Genomic DNA, 22,826 nt, shown 5'->3' on the forward strand with positions numbered 1-22,826 from the left:
ATAATACTTTGTGTAGTCCATGATGCTGAGGCTGCAAAGCTTATTGCTTATCAATAAAACAATTCAAGATCACACTTTCATGGCATTATTTTTCTAAATAATATTAAAATTCAAACAGTCAACATCATTATTATTTAGCCAACTGCTTCTCTCTTTCTGTCTTCTGTCCTCCAAGAGTCTTGTATCATAGAATCCTCAGTATCTGACTTTTCAGTGATATTAATACCACTATCAACACCACCACATGCAGAACATCTATCTTGCTTTATATAGCCCTTCTGTTCCTCAGTTAAACCAGCTTTATGGTCCTTCATGGTCAAAGGATAGTTTTCCATAGAACATTTCCCATTTTACATTCTTGATAATTATACTTTAACACTCAACAGCTTTGTTTCTCATTAAGCTGCTGTATTTTCAACCCCAATTTTATCTGTCATTCATGTAAAGTGGCCAACTGTTCCTTGTTCTATAAGGCTTGAAAGTTCTAAAGAGGTAGACTTCACATATAGAAGTACAGGTTGACCAGTATGTTCTAATTCAGTTTAGGAGAGTTTTATTTTTCTCTTAATATCCCAAAGTTTTGGATTCCTGTGTCCTATGTGTTGTCTTTAACTTATAATTTCAGCACTGGTTCCACTTGTAATTTTAGTACTGGTTCCACTATTCTTTCTTTATTACCTCTCCTGTTGCCACACACAAAAATTGTTGCTACCTATATACAAACTCCATAGTCCTAAATTTCCAACCTCTCTTTTCAGTATCTTCCCACATCAATAGGTCTGCTAAATATTTTAAACAAACTACTTTCTTTCTTTCTTTCTTTCTTTCTTTCTTTCTTTCTTTCTTTCTTTCTTTCTTTCTTTCTTTCTTTCTTCTTTCTTTCTTTCTTTCTTTCTTTCTTTCTTTCTTTCTTTCTTTCTTTCTCTCTCTTCTTTCTTTTTTTGAGTTTTAGAAGCAACCAATGCATTAGCCATGCTGATTTAGATTATTTAAAAACCTATTTTTCTCCTTCTGAGTATAAATATATAGAATGATGATTTTGTGACACATGGTACTGTTAAAAAGAGAGATCAAGAGCTAGAGCAAGAGAGAGAGGAAGGAAGGAAGGAAGGAAGGAAGGAAGGAAGGAAGGAAGGAAGAAAGGAAGGAAGGGATGGAAGGGATGGAAGAAGAAGGAAGAAAAGGGGGAGGAAGGGAGGGAGGGAGGGAGGGAGGGAGGGAGGGAGGAAAGTGCAAAGAAAAATATCTCAGGAAGCAAGGCTGCCCCCTCACTAGTAGATGATAAACAAAGTTTAGTCCAATATAATCAAATTAGAAAGTGAGTACACAATAACTTGAGAGAAACACTTGAAAAAAATATTTATAATGCATATTTGTGTGGTTTAATAAAAAGTCCATGTAAACAAACAGACTTCAATTCCAATATAAACTTCAATAAGGACACAATGTGCTCTTCATTATCTCAATAACTGACAGATATTCTAAAGTAAACAGAAAAAAATAAGGAAAAGAAACTCATTCATGAACTAAGCAAACAGATTCAAGATGCTAAGGAGAGTTTGTATTTGCATGGGAGGAAATCCCATGATGAATAATATTAGAGCAAAAACATGTTTAAAAATTATATTCTCTAGAAACTGAGTTTAAGAAAACCTCAAAAAATGGAAAAATCTCCCATGCTCATGAATTGGCAGGATTAATATAGTTAAAATGGCCATTTTGCCAAAAGCAATGTACAGATTCAACACAATACCCTTCAAAATCCCAACTCAGTTCTTCATAGAGTTAGAAAGAGCAATTCTCAAATTCATCTGGAATAACAAAAACCCAGGATAGCTAAAACTATTCTCAACAACAAAAGAAATTCTGGGGGAATCAGTATCCCTGACCGCAAGCAATACTACAGAGCAATAGTGTTAAAAACTGCATGGTATTGGTACAGTGACAGGCAGGAAGATCAATGGAACAGGATTGAAGATCCAGAAATGAACCCACACACCTATGGCCACTTGATCCTCAACAAAGGAGCTGAAAACATCCAATGGAAAAAAGATAGCCTTTTCAACAAATGGTGCTGGTTCAACTGGAGGTCAGCATGCAGATGAATGTGAATTGATCCATCGTTGTCTCCTTGTACTAAGCTCAACTCCAAATGGATCAAGGACTTCCACATAAAGCCAGACAGACACTCTAAAGCTAATAGAAACGAAACTGGGAAAGACCCTTGAGGACATCGGTACAGGGGGAAAGTTCCCAAAAAGAACACCAATAGTGTGTGCTCTAAGATCAAGAATTGACAAATGGGACCTCATAAATTTACAAAGTATCTGTAAGACAAAGACCACAATCAAAAGGACAAATCAGTAACCAATAAACTGGGAAAGATCTGTACCATCCCTATGTCAGATAAAGAGCTAATATCCAATATATACAAAGAACTCAAGAAGTTAGACCCCAGAAAACCAAATAACCCTATTAAAAATGGGGTACAGAACTAAACAAAGAATTTTCACCTGAAGAACTTTGGATGGTTGAGAAGCATCTTAAAAAATGTTCAACTTCATTAGTCATTAGGGAAATGCAAATCAAAACAACCCTGAGATTTCACCTTACACCAGTCAGAATGGCTAAGATTAAGAATTCAGGATACAGCAGTTGTTGGCAAGGCAAGGATGTGGAGAAAGAGGAACACTCCTCCACTGCTGGTGGGGTTGCAAACTGGCACAACTACTCTGGAAATCAGTCTGGCAGTTCCTCAGAAAACTGGGCACGTCACTTCCAGAGGATCCTGCTATACCACTCCTGGGCATATACCCAGAGGATTCTCCAGCAGGTAATAAGGATACGTGCTCCACTATGTTCATAGCAGCCCTATTTATAATAGCCAGAAGCTGGAAAGAACCCAGGTATACCTCAACTGAAGAGTGGATGCAAAAAAATGTGGTACATATACACAATAGAGTACTATTCAGCCATCAGAAACAATGAATTCATGAAATTCGTAGACAAATGGATGGAGTTGGAGAACATCATACTAAGTGAGGTAACCCAGTCTCAAAAGATCAATCATGGTATGCACTCACTAATAAGTGAATATTAGCCTAGAAAATTGGAATACCCAAAACATAACCCACACATCAAATGAGGTACAAGAAGAACGGAGGAGTGGGCCCTGGTTCTGGAAAGACTCAGTGTAGCAGTATAGGGGAAAACCAGAACAGGGAAGTGGGAAGGGGTGGATGGGAGAACAGGGGGAGGGAAGGGTGCTTATGTGACTTTTGGGAAGTGGGGGAGGGGCTGAAAAGGGTAAATCATTTGAAATATAAATAAAAAATATGCTGAATTAAAAAAAAGTTATAAGTTAATATCCACTTATTAGTGAGTGCATACCATGATTCACCTTTTGAGTCTGGGTTACCTCACTTAGTATGATGTTCTCTAGCTCCATCCATTTGCCTAAGAATTTCATGAATTCATTGTTTCTAATGGCTGAATAGTACTCCATTGTATAGATATACCACATTTTTTGCATCCACTCTTCTGTTGAGGGATACCTGGGTTCTTTCCAGCATCTGGCAATTATAAATAGGGCTGCTATGAACATAGTAGAGCATGTATCCTTATTACATGGTGGGGAGTCCTCTGGGTATATGCCCAGGAGTGGTATAGCAGGATCTTCTGGAAGTGAGGTGCCCAGTTTTTGGAGGAACCGCCAGACTGATTTCTAGAGTGGTTGTACCAATTTGCAACCCCACCAGCAGTGGAGGAGTGTTCCTCTTTCTCCACACCTCTCCAACACCTGCTGTCTCCTAAATTTTTAATCTTAGCCACTCTGACTGGTATAAGATGAAATCTTAGGGTTGTTTTGATTTGCATTTCCCTAATGACTAATGAAGTTGAGCATTTTTTAAGATGCTTCTCCGCCATCCGAAGTTCTTTTTTTTTTTTTTCAGTATTTTTTTTTATTCGATATAATTTATTTACATTTCAAATGATTTCCCCTCTTCTAGCCCCCCCACTCCCCGAAAGTCCCGTACGCCCCCTTCTCTTCCCCTGTCCTCCCACCCACCCCTTCCCACTTCCCCGTTCTGGTTTTGCTGAATACTGTTTCACTGAGTCTTTCCAGAACCAGGGGCCACTCCTCCTTTCTTCTTGTACCTCATTTGATGTGTGGATTATGTTTTGGGTATTCCAGTTTTCTAGGTTAATATCCACTTATTAGTGAGTGCATACCATGATTCACCTTTTGAGTCTGGGTTACCTCACTTAGTATGATATTCTCTAGCTCCATCCATTTGCCTAAGAATTTCATGAATTCATTGTTTCTAATGGCTGAATAGTACTCCATGTGTAGATATACCACATTTTTTGCATCCACTCTTCTGTTGAGGGATACCTGGGTTCTTTCCAGCATCTGGCAATTACAAATAGGGCTGCTATGAACATAGTAGAACATGTATCCTTATTACATGGTGGGGAGTCTTCTGGGTATATGCCCAGGAGTGGTATAGCAGGATCTTCTGGAAGTGAGGTGCCCAGTTTTCGGAGGAACCGCCAGACTGATTTCCAGAGTGGTTGTACCAATTTGCAACCCCACCAGCAGTGGAGGAGTGTTCCTCTTTCTCCACACCCTCTCCAACATCTGCTGTCTCCTGAATTTTTAATCTTAGCCATTCTGACTGGTGTAAGATGAAATCTTAGGGTTGTTTTGATTTGCATTTCCCTAATGACTAATGAAGTTGAGCATTTTTTAAGATGCTTCTCCGCCATCCGAAGTTCTTCAGGGGAGAATTCTTTGTTTAACTCTGTACCCCATTTTTTAATAGGGTTGTTTGGTTTTCTGGAGTCTAACTTCTTGAGTTCTTTATATATATTGGATATTAGCCCTCTGTCTGATGTAGGATTGGTGAAGATCTTTTCCCAATTTGTTGGTTGCCGATTTGTCCTCTTGATGGTGTCCTTTGCCTTACAGAAACTTTGTAATTTTTTGAGGTCCCATTTGTCAATTCTTGCTCTTAGAGCATACGCTATTGGTGTTCTGTTCAGGAACTTTCTCCCTGTACCGATGTCTTCAAGGGTCTTCCCCAGTTTTTTTTTTCTATTAGCTTCAGAGTGTCTGGCTTTATGTGGAGGTCCTTGATCCATTTGGATTTGAGCTTAGTACAAGGAGACAAGGATGGATCAATTCCCATTCTTCTGCATGCTGACCTCCAGTTGAACCAGCACCATTTGTTGAAAAGGCTATCTTTTTTCCATTGGATGTTTTCAGCCTCTTTGTCGAGGATCAAGTGGCCATAGGTGTGTGGGTTCATTTCTGGATCTTCAATCCTGTTCCATTGATCCTCCTGCCTGTCACGGTACCAATACCATGCAGTTTTTAGCACTATTGCTCTGTAGTATTGCTTGAGGTCAGGGATACTGATTCCCCCAGATTTCCTTTTGTTGCTGAGAATAGTTTTAGCTATCCTGGGTTTTTTGTTGTTCCAGATGAATTTGATAATTGCTCTTTCTAACTCTGTAGCCGAAGTTCTTCAGGTGAGAATTCTTTGTTTAACTCTGTACCCCATTTTTAATAGGGTTGTTCGGTTTTCTGGAGTCTAACTTCTTGAGTTCTTTATATATATTGGATATTAGCCCTCTATCTGATGTAGGATTGGTGAAGATCTTTTCCCAATTTGTTGGTTGCCGATTTGTCCTCTTGATGGTGTGGAATACCCAAAACATAATCCACACATCAAATGAGGTACTAGAAGAAAGGAGGAGTGGCCCCTGGTTCTGGAAAGACTCAGTGAAGCAGTATTCGACAAAACCAGAACGGGGAAGTGGGAAGGGGTGGGTGGGAGGACAGGGGAAGAGGAAGGGGCTTATGGGACTTTCGGGAAGTAGGGGGCTAGAAAAGGGGAAATCATTTGAAATGTAAATAAATTATATCGAATAAAAAAATTAAAAAAAAAAGTTATAAGGAGCAAGTCAGTAAGTAGCAATTTCCCATTGCCTGTCCATTAGTTTCAGCTACCAGATTCCTGACTAGAATTCTTGACTTGAGTTCCCTCAAGGATAGACTGTATTATGGATGACTTATGGATGAAATTGTGAAATGTAAGGTGAAATCTCATGGTTGTTTTGACTTGCATTTCCCTAATGACTAATGATGTTGAACACTTCTTAAGGTGCCTCTCGGCCATCCGAATTTCTTCAGGTGAAAATTCTTTGTTTAGATCTGTACACCATTTTTCATAAGGTTATTTGGTTCCCTGGGGTCTAACTTCTTGAGCTCTTTGTATATATTGGATATTAGCCCTCTATCAGATGTAGGGTTGGTGAATATCCTTTCCCAATTTGATGGTTGCCGATATGTCCTTTTAACAGTGTCCTTTGTAATTTTATGAGGTCCCATTTGTCAGTTCTTGATCTTAGAGCATAAGCTATTGGTGATCTGTTCAGGAACTTTTCCCCTGTGCCCATGTCTTCAAGGGTCTTCCCCATTTTCTTTTCTATTAGTTTCAGTGTGTCTGGTTTTACATGGAGGTCCTTGATCCACGTGGAGTGAAGTTTAGTACATGGAGATAAGAATGGATCAATTCGCATTCTTCTGCATGCTGACCTCCAATTGAACCAGCACCATTTGTTGAAAAGGCTATCTTTTTTCACTGGAAGTTTTTAGCTCCTTTGTCGAAGATCAAGTGTCCATATGTGTGTGGATTCATTTCTGGATCTTCAATTCTATTCCATTGATCCACTTGTCTGTCACTGTGCAAATACCATGCAGTTTTTAACACTATTGCTCTGTAGTATTGCTTGAAGTTAGGGATACTGATTCTCCCAGAATTTCTTTTGTTGTTGAGAATAGTTTTAGCTATCCTGGGTTTTTTGTTATTCCAGATGAATTTGAGAATTGCTTTTTCTAACTCTGTGAAGAACTGAGTTGGGATTTTGATGGGGATTGCATTGAATTTGTAGATCGCTTTTGGCAAAATGGCCATTTTAACTATATTTATCCTGCCTATCCACGAGCATGGCAGATTTTTCCATTTTCTGAGGTCTTCTTCGATTTCCTTCTTCAGAGACATGAAGTTCTTGTATAAATCTTTCACTTGTTTAGTTAGAGTCACACCAAGATACTTTATATTGTTTGTGGCTATTGTGAAGGGTGTCATTTCCCTAACTTCTTTCTCAGCCTGCTTATCCTTTGAGTATAGGAAGGCAACTCATTTGCTAGAGTTGATTTTATAACCAGCCACTTTGCTGAAGTTGTTTATCAGCAGTAGGAGTTCTCTGGTGGAGGTTTTCGGGTCACTTAAGTAGACTATCATCTGCAAATAGTGATAATTTGACTTCTTCCTTTCCAATTTGTATCCCCTTGACCTCCTTATGTTGTCTAATTCCTCTAGCTAGAATTTCGAGTACTATATTTAAAAGATATGGAGAGAGAGGACAGCCTTGTCTATTCCCTGATTTCAGTGAGATTGCTTCAAGTTTCTCTCTGTTTAGTTTGATGTTGGCTACCGGTTTGCTGTATATTGTTTTAACGATGTTTAGGTATGGGCCTTGAATTCCGGTTCTTTCAAAGTCTTTTAGCACGAAAGGATACTGAATTTTCTCAAATGCTTTTTCTGCATCTAATGAGATGATCATATGGTTTTTTTTTTTCTTTGAGTTTGTTTATGTAGTGGATAGAATTGATGGATTTCCTTATATTGAACCATCCCTGCATCACTGGGATGAAGCCTACCTGATCATGGTGGATGATGATCGTTTTGATGTTTTCTTGGATTAAGTTGGCAAGAATTTTACTAAGTATTTTTGCATCAATATTCATAAGGGAAATTGACCTGAAGTTCTCTTTTTTTTAAATTTTTTTTAAAGATTTTATTTATTATTATATCTAAGTACACTATAGCTGTCTTTAGACACACCAGAAGAGGGCATCAGATCTCATTATGGATGGTTGTGAGCCACCATGTGGGTGCTGGGATTTGAACGCATGACTTTCAGAAGAGCAGTCAGTGCTCTTAACTGCTAAGCCATCTCTACAGCCCCTGAAGTTCTCTTTCTTTGTTGGATCTTTGTGTGGTTTTGGTATCAGCGTAATAGTGGCTTCACAGAACTAGTTGGGTAGAGTTCCTTCTGTTTCTATTTTGTGGAATAGTTTGAAGAGTATTGGTGTTAGGTCTTCAATGAAGGTCTGATAGAATTCTGCACTGAAGCCATCTGGTCCCATGCTTTTTTTGGTTGGGAGACTTTCTATGACCCTTTTTATTTCTTCAGGTGTTATGGGTCTGTTTAGATGATCTATTTGATCCTGATTTAGTTTTGGTGTCGGATATCTATCTAGGAAATTGTCCATTTCCTCCAGATTCTTCAGTTGTGTTGAGTATAGGCTTTTGTAGTAGGATCTAATGATTTTTTGAATTTCCTCAGTTTCTGTTGTTATATCTCCCTTTTGATTTCTAAGTTAATCTGGATACTGTCTTTGTGCCCTTTGGTTAGTCTGGCTAAGGGTTTATCTATCTTGTTGATTTTCTCAAAGGACCAGCTCCTGGTTTTGTTGATTCTTTGTATGGTTCTCTTTGTTTCTACTTGATTGATTTCAGCCCTGAGTTTGATGATTTCCTGCCTTCTATTCCTCCTGGGTGAAATTGCTTCTTTTTGTACCAGGGCTTTCAGGTGTGTCATTAAGCTGTTAGTGTATGCTCTCTCCATTTTCTTTTTGGAGGCACTCAGGGCTATGAGTTTTCCTCTTAGCACTGCTTTCATTGTGTCCCATAGATTTGGGTATGTTGTGTCTTCATTTTCATTAAGTTCTAAAAAGTCTTTAATTTCTTTCTTTATTTCTTCCTAGACCAAGGTATCATTGAGTAGAATATTGTTCAGTTTCCTCGTGTATGTGGGTTTTCTGTTGTTTTTGTTGCTATTGAAGACCACTTTTACTCCATAGTGATCTGATAGGAGGCATGGGATTAGTTCGATCTTCTTATATTTGTTGAGGTCTGTCTTGTGACCAATTACATATGGTCGATTTTGGAGAAGGTACCATGAGGTGCTGAGAAAAATGTATATTGTTTTGCTTTAGGATAGAATGTTTTATATATATATATATATATATATATATATATATATATATATATATATATATATATATATATAAAATTGGTCCAAAACTTCAATTAGTTTCACTGTGTCCCTGTTTAGTTTCTGTTTTCCTGATCGGTCCATTGAGAAAAGTGCAGTGTTGAAGTCACCCACAATTACTGTGTTAGGTGCAATGTGTGCTTTGAGCTTTAATAATATTTCTTTTATAAATGAGGGTGCCCTTGCATTTGGAGCATAGATATTCAGGATTGAGAGTTCTTCTTGTATTTTTCCTTTGACCAGCAAGAAGTGTCCCTCAGAGTCTCTTTTGATGACTTTGGGTAGAAAGTCAATTTTATCTGATATTAGAATGGCTACTCCAGCTTGTTTCCTGGGACCATTTGCTTGTAAAATTGTCTTCCAGCCTTTTATTCTAAGGTAGTGTTTGTTTTTGACCCTGAGGTGTGTTTCCTGTATAAAGCAAAATGTAGGGTCCTGTTTACATATTCAGTCGGTTAGTCTACCTCTTTTTATTGGGGCATTGAGTCCATTGATGTTAAGGGATATTAAGGGATAGTGATTGTTACTTCCTGTCATTTTTGATGTAATTTTTAAAATTTGATTGGTTAACTTCTTTTGGGTTTGATGAAAGAAGGTTACTATCTTGCTTTTTTCAGGGTGAAATTTCCCTCCTTGTACTGGTGTTTTCCTCCTATTATCCTTTGTAGGGCTGGGTTTATGGATAGATATTGGGTAAAGTTGATTTTGTCATGGAAGATCTTAGTTTCTCCATCTATGGTGATTGAGAGTTTTGCTGGGTATAGTAGTTTTGGCTGGCATTTGTGTTCTCTTAGAGTCTGCATGAGATCTGCCCAGGATCTTCTAGCTTTCATAGTCTCAGAAGAGACTGTGAGAAGTCTGGTGTGATTTTGATAGGTCTTCCTTTATATGTTACTTGGCCTTTTTCTCTTACTGCCTTTAATATTCTTTCTTTGTTTAGTACATTTGTGGTTTTGATTATTATGTGATGGGTGGTATTTCTGTTCTGGTCCAGTCTGTTTGGAGTTCTGCAGGCTTCTTATATATTCATGGGCATCTCTCTCTTTAGGTTAGGGAAGTTTTTTTCCATACTGTTATTGAAGATATCTGCTGGCCTTTTAAGTTATAAATCTTCACTCTCGTCTATGCCTATAATACTTAGGTTTGGTCTTCTCATTGCTTTCTGGATTTCCTGGATGTTTTGGGTTACAAGCTTTTTGCATTTTGCATTTTCTTTAACTGTTGAGTCCATGGTTTCTATGGTATCTTCAGCATCTGAGATTCTTTCTTCTATCTCTTGTATTCTGTTGTTGATATTTGCATCTATGTCCCCTGATTTCTTCTCAAGGTTTTCTATCTCCAAAGTTGTCTCCCTTTGAGTTTTCTTAGTTGTTTCTACTTCTGATTTTTGATCCTGGGTTATTTTGCTTAGCTCCTTCACTTGCTTGTTTGTGCTTTCCTGTAATTCTTGAAGAGATTTTTGTGTTTCTTCTTTCATGACCTCAGCCTGTTGACCAAAGTTCTCCTGTACTTCTTTAAGTGATTTTTGCATTTCCTCCTTATTGGCTTTTGTATTCTCCTGAATTTCTTTCAATGATTTTTGTGTTTCCCTTGTAAGGGCTTCTAACTTTTGATCCATTTTCTCCTGAATTTCTTTAAGTATGTCCTTCATGTGTTCCTGTACCAGCATCATGACCAGTGATTTTAAATCCAAATCTTGGTTTTTTTTTTAATTTTTTTTATTTATTTATTTTTTTATTTTTGGTGTGATGGAGTATCCAGGACATGCTGCTAAAGGAGAATTGGGTTCAGATGCTGCCATATTGCCTTGATTTCTGTTAGTGACATTCTTGCGTTTGTCTTTTGACATCTAGTTCTCACTGGTGTTAGTCAATGCAGTGCAATCTGCCTCTTCCCAGGTGACCTCTGGTGCACAGCTGACCTCCTGCATTGCCTGGAGACAGAGTGCTGTGGCCCAGGCTGTTCAGATCCCGAAGCATGCACCTGAAGGCTCCCACCGGTGCCTGCTGGACTCACCAGAGCACACTGCCTCCTCCCAGCTGGCCTCCAGGGTTCCCCTCTGGCTTCTTGCAGGACCTGGAGATGGGGCTTTACAGCCCAGGCTGTTCTGGATCCCGAATTGGAGATCTGAAGGCTCCTGCCAGAGTCCTCAGGACTGGAACCTAAGCTCTGTGCTGCAGGAGCAAGCTGTGTGCTCCCAGTCTGCCTCTGGGTGCACACCAGGTCTCTTGTACTTCCTGGAGACCGAGTGCTGTGGCCCAGGCTGTTCAGATCCTGAAGCAGACACCTGAAGGCTCCCGCTGGGGCCTGCTGGACACACCAGAGCACACTGACCTATTTTCTTTTTTTTTAATTTAATCTTTTAAATTGGATATTTCCTTTACTTGCATTTCAAATGTTATCCCCATTCTTGGTATAGCCACCTATGCCACTCCCCCTCCCCCTGCTTCTATGAGGGTTTTCTGTGACTCACCCACCCACCCCTGCCTCTCTGTCCTAGGCATTCATGTATACTGGGGAATCGAGTATTTTCTTACATAACTTAATATGAGTAATTAATTTGCCATTTTGTTTACCTCCAATAATTATGTCATTTTCCTACCTTATTGGCTAATTTTTAGTCTGTACTTGAGTTTTCTAATACTCCTTAAATGTGGAAAGGCTTCTGTTACATAACAAACTAAAAAGTACCAATGAATATGGCTTTCAACATTTGGTTTATGATTGGATATCCTTAAAGAAAATAATTTTAAAGTAAACAATTATGGTATTTTTCACAATGTATAGAAAACAAAACAAACAAACAACAACAAAAACAAAACCTAAGTCTTGGTGGTTAGAAACAACTGCTGCTGTTTCCAGAACACAGATATCGGTGGCTCTCAACCATCTGTTACTCCAGTTCCAAGGGCTACAGTTACTTCTGGTCTGTGAAGTTACCATGGGCACACATACATAATGCTGGTAAAGTACTCATAAAATAAAACAGTTACTTTTTAAATTCAAACCGTCTTAAATTTTAACCTTGTTCTTTAAATGCATACAACTCTGGAGAGAAGCATCAGTGTTGTCAGGATGCAGCGTATGTGGACAGAAGGTTGGAAGGGAAAAGCATGCCCCGTCCTAAGTGAGGGAAGAGACTCTAATGAGAGATGAGATGTGATTTAACTTGATCTTTGCTTCTTTATGTTAAAGCCTTACCACATTGCTCTATAAATAATTAATAGTAAATGTCTCCTGTGCTCTCTCATGCTGATGTCAGCAACATCCTGGAATTCCTTTCCCCTCTTTGATACCTGTACTATCAGCCAGTTAAGCTATTTTTACATTTTAATTTCATGAGTAAATAAGACATTACTGTGGTGCCCCTCTATGCTACATGGTACTTTGAGTAACAAATCGCACTTAAAAAATTACTTGATGTTCCTTTTTTATTTGACATATGATGATAATTACTTAATATCATTTTGAGTTAGAAGAACTATGAGTCTGTCTTTTAACTATGTTTCCCTAACTAAGATATTTACTAAATGTAGTCTTGAGACAAATATACTTTTAAATCATTTTAAAAGGAATAGATTGATAAGGTACTTTTTATCATAAATCTATTTTCTACAATCAATATCCAATCTAGTCTCATTTAGTACAATTATCACTATCAGAAATTAAGTAATACAAGAATGAATAAATTAAACAGTTGATAATATTTCTCTTAACATAAATTATACAACTAATGAGATGATTATGTTGTTTTAATTTTTCAGTTTGTTTATATTATGGACTATATTTACCAAATTATATATGTTGAACCATCCCTGAATCTCAAAGACATATCCTACTTGACAATGGTCTAATTGTGTGTGTGTATTTTGTATCCACTTTCCAATTATTTTTATCAAAAGTATATTATATTTTTCATAAGGGTAATTGTTCTGTAATTTTCTTTCTTGCATCTTTGTGTGGTTTGAGCATTAGAGTAATTGTTGCCTTTAAACAGAATTGGACTACATTCCATCTATTTTTGTTTTATGGAATAATTTGAGGAATGCTGCCATTAATTCTCCTTTGAAAGTCTGGGGGAATTCTAAAATAATCTGGCCTAGGTCTTTCTTTTTTCTTTTTCTTTTTCTTTTTCTTTTTCTTTCTTTTTTTTCACTTTTATTTACTTTACACATTGATCACCTCTTTTCCTCCCATTCCTGCCCTTACAAATCCTTCCCCCATTACCCTCTCCTCTTCTCCTCAGAAAAGGGAAGTCTCCTCCTCCCTCTTGGAAACCAGCCTACCCTGAGACATCTAGGGCACATCTTCTCCCAACTAGACAGTCCAAATATGGAAGGGGAACCAATAGCAGACAGCAGAGTCTGAGACAGCCTTCTCTCCAATTGTTAGGGGAACCACATGAAAACCAAGCTGCACATCTGTTATAAATATGTAGGGGGCCTATGTCTCTTTGGTTGGTCGTTCAGTCTTTGTGAGCCCTGATGGGCCCAGGTTAGTTGACTGTAGGTTTCCCTACATTCTGTCTCTGACTCTTCCACAAGAATCAACAAGTTCCTCCTGATCTTTGGCGGTGGGTCTTTGCATCTCTTTTGGATTGGTACTGGAATGCTAGGTTTTGTCTGCAAGAATAGCAGAGTATTGTTAATAGTATCAGAGATTATCTCTTTTATATGGGATGGGTCTCAAGCTGGGGAAGTCATTGTTTGGCTGTTCCCCCCATCTCCTCTCCATCTTTAAACCTATGCATCTAGTAGGCAAAACAAATTTGGAGCTGAAGGTTTTTTGTTTGTTTATTTGTTTGTTTGTTTGTTTTTAGAAAGATCATGGATCTTTTATTTTATTTTTTATTTTTTTATTTTTTATTTTATTAGATATCCTGCACCTTATGGCTATTATCCATGTTTAAGAGAATCCATACCAAATGTTTCTTTCTGGGTCTTCTTACCATACTCAGAATGACATTTTTAAGTCCCATCCATCTTCCTGAAAATCTTATGCTGTCTTTATTTTCAGTAGCTGAAAAGTATTCCATTGCACAGATTACCACGTTTTCTTCATCCATTTATCAGTTGAGGCACACCTAGGTTGTTTAAAGTATCTGACTATTACAAATAAAGCTACAATGAACATACCTGAGCAAGTATCTCTCTCTCTGATAGGGTGGAGCATCTTTTGTGTATATGGCCAGGAGTGTTATAGATGGGTCCTGGGGTAGAACAATTCCCAATTTTCTGAGAAAGCACCAAATTGATTTCCAAAGTGGCTATACAAGTTTACACTCCCACCAGCAATGGAGGAGTGATCCCTTGCTGCATATCCTCACCTGAATGCATTGTCATTTGAGTTTTTGAACTTAGCCATTATGACAGGTGTAAGATTGAATCTCAGAGTCATTTTGTTTTGCATTTCCATAATGACTAAGGACATTGGACATTTCTTTAATAACTTCTCAGCTATTAGAGACTCCTCTGTTGAGAATTCTGTTTAGCTCTGTACTCTGTATTTAATTGGTTTATTTGGTTTGTAGGCCCTTAATTACTTGAGATCTTTATATATTTGGATATTAGTCCTCTGTTGGCTACAGGGTTGGTGATGATTTTTTTCCCATTCTGTAGGATGCCACTTGGTCCTATTCATGCTGTTCCTAGCCTTACAAAACCTTGTTAGCTTTATGAGGCCCCATTTATTCATTTTTATTTCAGTACCTAAGCTCATTGCTGTTCTACAACAGGAGTCTGTCTCCTGTGGTAATGAGTTCAAAGCAGTTCCACAGTTTCTTTTCTATTAAATTTAGTGTGTCGGGTTTTATGTTGAGGTCCTTGATCCCCTTGAACTTGAGTTTTGTATAAAGTGATGAATATTAATCTATTTGCATTCTTCTATATACAGACATCCAGTTAGACCAGCACCATTTGTTGAACATGCTTTCCTTTTTCCATTTCATGGTTTTGGATATTTTTTGCCAGATATTAAGTGTCCATAGGTGTGTGGGTGCATTTCTGAGTCTTCAATAAAATTCCAATGATTAACCTGTTTTTATATACCAGACACTTGTTATTAATATTACTCCATAGTATAACTTGAAATCAGGAATGGTGATACCTGCAGAAGTTCTTTTATTGTGCAGTATCATTTTGGCTATCATTTTTTTTACACGAAGTTGAGATTTGCGCTTTCAAGTTCTCAAAAGAATAGTGTTCAAATTTTGATGGGAATTTCATTGAATCTATAGATTGCTTTGCATGGTCATTTTCACTATTGTAATGCTAATTGATCCATGAAAATGTGAGATCATTACTTCTTCTTATAACTTCTTCAATTTCTTTCTTCATAGCTTTGAACTTACATGTGTGGTGACCTGGTGGAGGCCTCTATGGAAGCTGATAGAGTGGTAACCAGACAGTGAAGCTCTAGAGACAGGAAGCACCTAGTTCAGCAAGTGGGTGTAACCCAGACTAACAGGCAGCAGAGGAGTACAGATTTTTAAAGTATGTCCTTCAGAGAGCTAATATCCAATATAATCAAAGAACTCAAGAAGTTAGACTCCAGAGAGACAAATAACCCTATTAAAAATGGGTACAGAGCTAAAGAAAGAATTTTCACTTGAGGAATATCAAATGGCTGAGAAGCACCTAAAGAACTGTTCAATATCCTTAGTCATCAGGGAAATGCAAATCAAAAGAACCCTGAGATTCCACCTTACACCATACAGAACAGCAAAGATCGAAAACTCAGGAGACTTTCTATGACCCCTTCTATTTCTTTAGGGGTTATGGGTCTGTTTAGATGATCTATTCAATCCTGGTTTAATTTTGGTATTTGGTATCCTTCTAAGAAATTGTCCATTTCATCCAGATTTTCTACTTGGGTTGAGTATAGGATTTTTTAGTAGGATCTTTCAGGAAAATTTCCCCTGTGCCCATGTCCTCAAAGGTTTTTCCCAGTTTCCTTTCTATTAGTTTTAGTGTGTCTGGTTTTATGTGGAAGTCCTTGATCCACTTGGAGTTGAGCTTAGTACAAGGAGATAAGAATGGATCAATTCGAAATCAGAGACTACCCCACCTAGTGATCCATACCATATACAGTTACAAAACCCAGACACTATTATTGATGCCCACAGTATTTGCTGACCAGAGCCAGATACAGCTGTCACCTGGAAGGCTCTGCTAGTGCATAGACTCCCAGCCAGCCATTGAACTGAGCACAGGGTCCCCAAATGGGAAAGCTAGAGAAACCCAAGGAGTTGAAGGGGTTTGCAGTGCCATTGGATGAATAATGATATGAGCCACCCAGTACTCCCAGAGCTCCCAGGGACAAAACCATCAACCAGATAGTACACATGGTGTTACCCATGGCTCCAGACACATAGGTCGTAGGGGATGACCTTGTTGGACATCAAAGGGGGGAGACACCCTTGGTCCTGGGAAGGCTTGATGCTGCAGTGTAGGGGAATACCAAGACAGGGAAACAGGAGAGGGTTGATTGGGGAACAGGGCAAGGTGAGATGCCTTATGTGATTTTCAGGGGTGGGGGGAACCAGGAAGGGGGAAATCACTTGAAATGTAAATGAATATATCTAATAAAAATAATTTTAAAAAGAAAGATGGAAAAAATAAAGTATGTCCTTATGATTGTCTTGATTTTCTCCAGGCCTTTTGCTATGCTACCACTTTTGTCTATAATTTTGTTAATTTGGATCTTCTTTTTCTTCCTTTCAGTTATTTTGGCTGCAGAGTTGTCAGTCTTACTGCTTTTCCCAAAGAACCATTTGTTTCATTGATTCTCTGTATTGTTGATTTTTTTTTTGCTTATTTGTTTCTATTTTATTGATATCATCCCCACGTTTAGCTATTTCTTGGCATCTAAATCTCTTGGGTATTATTTCTTATTTTTGTTCTAGAGCTCTGGTAAAATGAAATTTCAGATATTAGGTATACAAAGGTGATGTAATTATTTATTTACTATTGTCTGAAAAAGTTTCTGTTTCTAAGTGCTTCAAAGATGGCCTTTAAAGACCTAGGTAATCCATTTTATTATATATCTTGTAGGTTACACATGAACAGTGGATTCTTCCATGCTTTCTGATGTGCAAGCAAGTGTATATGTAAAATATTATATTCTTTGTCGGTCATAACAGTAGGTACATGACTAGGAGCTGTCCTCTAATGCTAACTGCTCAATTGATGACTTTAAGATAGTATAAACCAGCATTTTCTATTATAAACCTGTGGTTTATAATTGTAATTTTATTAATGGGTGTTTGTTATTAATGGTCTTTCCTAAATTAATATTAAAATGAGAACCAGGTACTTCCAATTCCAGGACAGAAAAAGTCAAAGATACACACATGGAAGTGAAGTAGACTCAAATTTTAATAAGCATGTTTCTAAGGTATAGAGATGACTCCATGACACGCTCACTGAGTACTCATGGAACAATTTGTGAATAAGTTAAGGTTATCCAAGAATTATAATGCATTGAATAAAGAATCAGTGATACCATTCTAAAGTTAAGTATTTTTAGCAGAAGAAAATCTCAATCACTCTACAGAGAATGAGGAGCAGCATGGGTGGAAATACTTCACAAAGACAGTCAAATACCACAGGTCTCATTTACAGGACTCCAAAGAAGAATTCTACATTCTTCATACTTTCCCTAATCTTAATTCTTTCACTGGATATGATTTTAACATCAGATGTTATTCTGACATATTTAATCACCAATGACATACATATAAAAACATTCATATACACTCATATACACTCAATGTATAGGATATTAGGTTTAATGGGGAAGACATAAAAAGATGTAGTTGGAAGGTTTTGTGATGAATTAGATCTTATAAGCTTACAAGAATTCAGCATCATCAACATGCTAATTTGGTTGATTATGTTGCACATGCATGCACCGACATGGACTCTTTCTCCCATTCTAACCTTGTGATGAGAAAGAACACATTAATGTTAAAGATAAGAGGGACCTAATGGCCTTTCCATATACAAATTAGATTCAAGGAACAAATGAAATCTCCTAGCGCTGGCAGTGGAGCATAGGTGGAGTTCTGAAATCATTTTGGATGAAGTAAACTGTTCCGAACCCTTGCCGCATATGAAGGCAGAGGTGTAAATTATTTCTTGGAGAACTACGTTTGCTATCTCTGTGACCTCATCTTTAAACCAGCAAAAGGTCTTTAAGGCACTCAACAAATGTGTTTCCTTTCTGGAAAATAGTTGGCCTTGCTTTTATAATACTGGGCTAAGATTTTATTAATTCGAATACACACAGGCACTACTGAACATATTTATGCACACTGATATGGTATGTTATTGGATGGGGAGATGAGACTGCCAACAGACTTTATTTTATCTCTTGATTATAAAATCATGGTGGTCTCCTGGATCTACTCTTACCCAGGACTAAAACTGTGACATAATACATCCATAATGCTATGAGATCGCCTGCAGTCTGACGCCACCACCATCTTGGATCCTGTGACTAAGCGACCAGGAACACCAGAGTGAGAGATCTCTTGGCAAGCATCTCTTCTGCATGCTGGAGCTGGGCAGCTCTACAGCTTTCTAGGCACATGTCCTGCGGGGGAGCATCTGACCTGCAGGGACTCCCGCAGTTAGAGGGAGCCCTGCAATCTGAGGTCACCACCATCTTGGCTCCTGTGGCCAGGCAACCAGCTCAGCTGGGTGCACAGAGAACACTAGAGTGAAGGATTGCTCTGGACACAGCCCGCCTGGGTTCCTTCTACACATGGGAGCTAGGCAGTTCTGCAGCTGCCTGCACTTGTGTCCTGCGGGGGAGCATCTGGCCTGCAGGGAGTCCCATGGGTAAAGGGAGCCCCGCAGTATGAGGTCGCCACCACCTTGGCTCCTGTGACCAGGCGGCCAGCTTGGCCAGGTACGCAAGGAACACCAGAGTGAGAAATCCCTTGGGACACAGCCCGCCTGGGTTCCTTCTGCATGCAGGAGCTGGCCAGCTCTGCAGCTGTCTGGGCATGTGTCCTGCAGGGGAGCAACTGCAGTTAGAAGGAGCCCTACAGTCTGAGGTCACCACCATCTTGGCTCCTGTGACCAAGCAGTCAGCTCAGCCAGAGACCTGTGCCACATCTGACACAGGAAAGATCCCACTTCCTGATACTCTCTAGAGAACCAGAAGGAACAGGTTAATCACCACTGCCCTTTCTATCATTCCATCAGATGTGGTAGACCTGTGACACATCTGATATAGGGAAGATCCTACTTCCTGATACTCTCTAGAACAGACAGGAGCAGGTTATTCGGTAGAAGCAGGACATTCGAGAACCAGCAGGACATCCAAGAACCAGCATCAGCAGAGCATTTGAAATCTGGCAGCAAGCCCTGTCCTGGGCCATTTGCCGTGAAGAGTGATCTGTGCTTGGAGAGAGTCCTCACGGTGTCCACCATCTTCACTACCGGGCAGACCAGACAGGTAAGACCAGGCACAAAGAGATAACCCGAGTACAGCATTGCATGGGACAAGGCACACCAGGGCTCCAAATGCACCCAAGAGTAGGGCAGCCCATCAGCAATCTGTGGCAAGTGGAAACCTAGTCATCCAGTGGTGCAGAAATACCCTTACAGGTCAAGCAACAGCCAGTGATAACAGGACCTACTAACGCCAGAGATAACCAGATGGCAAATGCAAGAATGTTACTAACAGAAATCAAGGCAATATGGAGCATCTGAATCCAATTCTCCAATAAAAGCAAGTCATGGATCCCCCAGCACACCAGAAAAAGAAGATTTGAATTTGAAATCACTGGTCATGATGCTGCTAGAGGAACACAAAAAGGACATAAATAAATCTCTTAAAGAAATACAGGGGAACATGAATAAAATAGAAGCCCTTACAATGGAAACACAAAAATCACTTAAAGAAATTCAGGAGAATATGGGTCAACAGAAGCCAATAAAGAGGAAATGCAAAAAATAACTTTAAAAAATGCAGGAGGACTTGGATCAAGAGGCAGAAGTCATGAAAAAAGAAACACAAAAATCTATTAAAGAAATAAAGGAAAAAACAAACAAACAAGTGCAGGAACTGAACAAGACCATCCAGGATCTAAAAACCGAAGTAGAAACAATTAAGAAATCACAAAGGGAGACAACTTTGGAGATAGAAAACCTTGGGAAGAAATCAGGGCCATAGATGCAAATATCAATTACAGAATATAAGAGATAGAAAAAAGAACCTCAGATGCCAAAGATATCATTAGAAACCATTGACACAACAGTCAAAGAAAATGCAAAAAGCAAAAATCTTGTAACCAAAAACATCCAGGAAATCCAGCACACAATGAGAAGAACAAACCTAAAGATTATAGGTATAGATGAGAGTGAACATTTATGACTTAAAGGGCCAGCAAACATCTTCAACAAAATTACAGAAGAAAACATCCTTAACCTAAAGAGAGAGTTGCCCATTAATATACAAGAAGCCTACAGAACTCCAAACAGACTGGACCAGAACAGAAATATCTCCAGTCACATAATAATCAAAACCCAAATGTACTAAACAAAGAAAGAATATTAAAAGCAGCAAAAGAAAAAGGCCAAGTAACATATAAAGGAAGACCTATCAGAATTGCACCAGAATTCTCACCAGAGACCATGAAACCTAGAAGATCTTGGCCAGATCTCATATAGACTCTAAGAGAACACAAATGACAGCTAAGACTACTATACCCAGCAAAACTCTCAATCACCATAGACAGAGAAACGAAGATATTCCATGATGAAACCAAATTTGCACAATATCTTTCCACAAACCCAATCCTACAAAGGATAATAAGTGGAAACACTAATAGAGGGAGGGAAACTACACCCTGGAAAAAGCAAGATAGCAACCTTCTTTTATCAAACCCAAAAGAAGATAACCACTCAAATATAAAAAATAACATCAAAAATGACAGGAAGTAATAATCACTATTGCCTAATATCTCTTAACATCAACGGGCTCAATTCCCCAATAAAAAGACATAGACTAACAGACTGGATAAGGAAACAGGACACTACATTTTGCTGCATACAAGAAACACACCTCAGTGTCAAAGACAAAACACTACCTCAGAGTAAAAGGCTAGAAAACAATTTTACAAGAAAATGGTCTTAACAAACAAGCTGGAGTAGCCATTCTAATATCAAATAAAATTGACTTTCAACCTAAAGTCATCAAAAGAGACACAAAAGTACACGTCTTACTGGTCAAGGGAAAAAAATCACCAAAAAGAACTCTCAATTCTGAATATCTATGCCCCACATGCAAGGGCAGCCTCATTCACAAAATAAACTTTACTAAAGCTCAAAGAACACATTACACCTAGCAAAATAATTGTGGGTGACTTCAACACTCCACTCTCCTCAATGTACCAATCAGGAAAACAGAAACTAAACAGGGACACAGTGAAACTAATTGAAGCTTTGGACCAACTGGATTTAACGGATATATGAAGAACATTTCATCCTAAAGCAAAAGAATATACGTTTTTCTCAGCACATCATGGTACTTCTCCAAAATCGATCATATAATTGGTCACAAGACAGACCCCAGCAAATATAAGAAGATCAAACTAATTCCACGCCTCCTATCAAATCACTATGGAGTAAGAGTGTTCTTCGATAGAAAAAGAAACAACAGAAAGTCCACATATACATGGAGGTTGAACAATACTCTACTCAATGAAAACTTGGTCAAGGAAGAAATAAAGAAAGAAATCAAAGACTTTTTAGAATTTAATGAAAATGAAGGCACAATATACCCAAATCTATGGGACACAATGAAAGCAGTACTAAGAGGAACACTCAGCCCTGAGTGCCTCCAAAAAGAAACTGAAGAGAGCATTCACTACCAGCATAATGGCTCTCCTGAAAGGCCTAACACCAATACTCTTTAAACCATTCCACAAAATAGAAACAGAAGGAAAACTACCCAACTCGTTCTATGAAACCACAATTACGCTGAAACCAAAAACCACACAAAGATCCAACAAAGAAAGAGAACTTCAGACCAATTTCCCTCATGAATATTGATGCAAAAATACTCAATAAAATTCTTGCCAACCGAATCCAAGAACACATCAAAACAATCATTCACCATGATCAAGTAGGCTTCATCCCAGGTTTGCAGGGATGGTTCAATATACGAAAATCCATCAATGCAATCCACTACATAAACAAACTCAAAGAAAATAACCATATGGTCATTTCATTAGATGCTTAAAATGCATTTGACAAAATTCAGCATCCTTTTGTGATAAAAGTCTTGGAAAGAACAGGAATTCAAGGCCAATACATGTAGGGCCTTGTATAAACATAGTAAAAGCAATATACAGCAAACCGGTAGCTAGCATCAAACTAAATGGAGAGAAACTTGGAGCAATCCAACTAAAATCAGGGACTAGACAAGGCTGCCCCTCTCTATATATCTTTTCAACATAGTACTTGAAGTTCTAGCTAGAACAATTAGACAACAAAAGGAGGTCAAAGGGATACAAATTGGAAAGGAAGAAGTCAAACTATTGCTATTTGCAGGTGATATGATAGTATACTTAAGTGACCCAAAAAACTCAACCAGATAACTCCTACAGCTGATAAACAACTTCAGCAAAGTGGCTTGTTATAAAATCAACTCAAACAAATCAGTAGCCTTCCTATACTCAA

The sequence above is a fragment of the Apodemus sylvaticus genome, chromosome 5 (assembly GCF_947179515.1).
Source record: "Apodemus sylvaticus chromosome 5, mApoSyl1.1, whole genome shotgun sequence".
Taxonomy (NCBI): Eukaryota; Metazoa; Chordata; class Mammalia; order Rodentia; family Muridae; genus Apodemus; species Apodemus sylvaticus.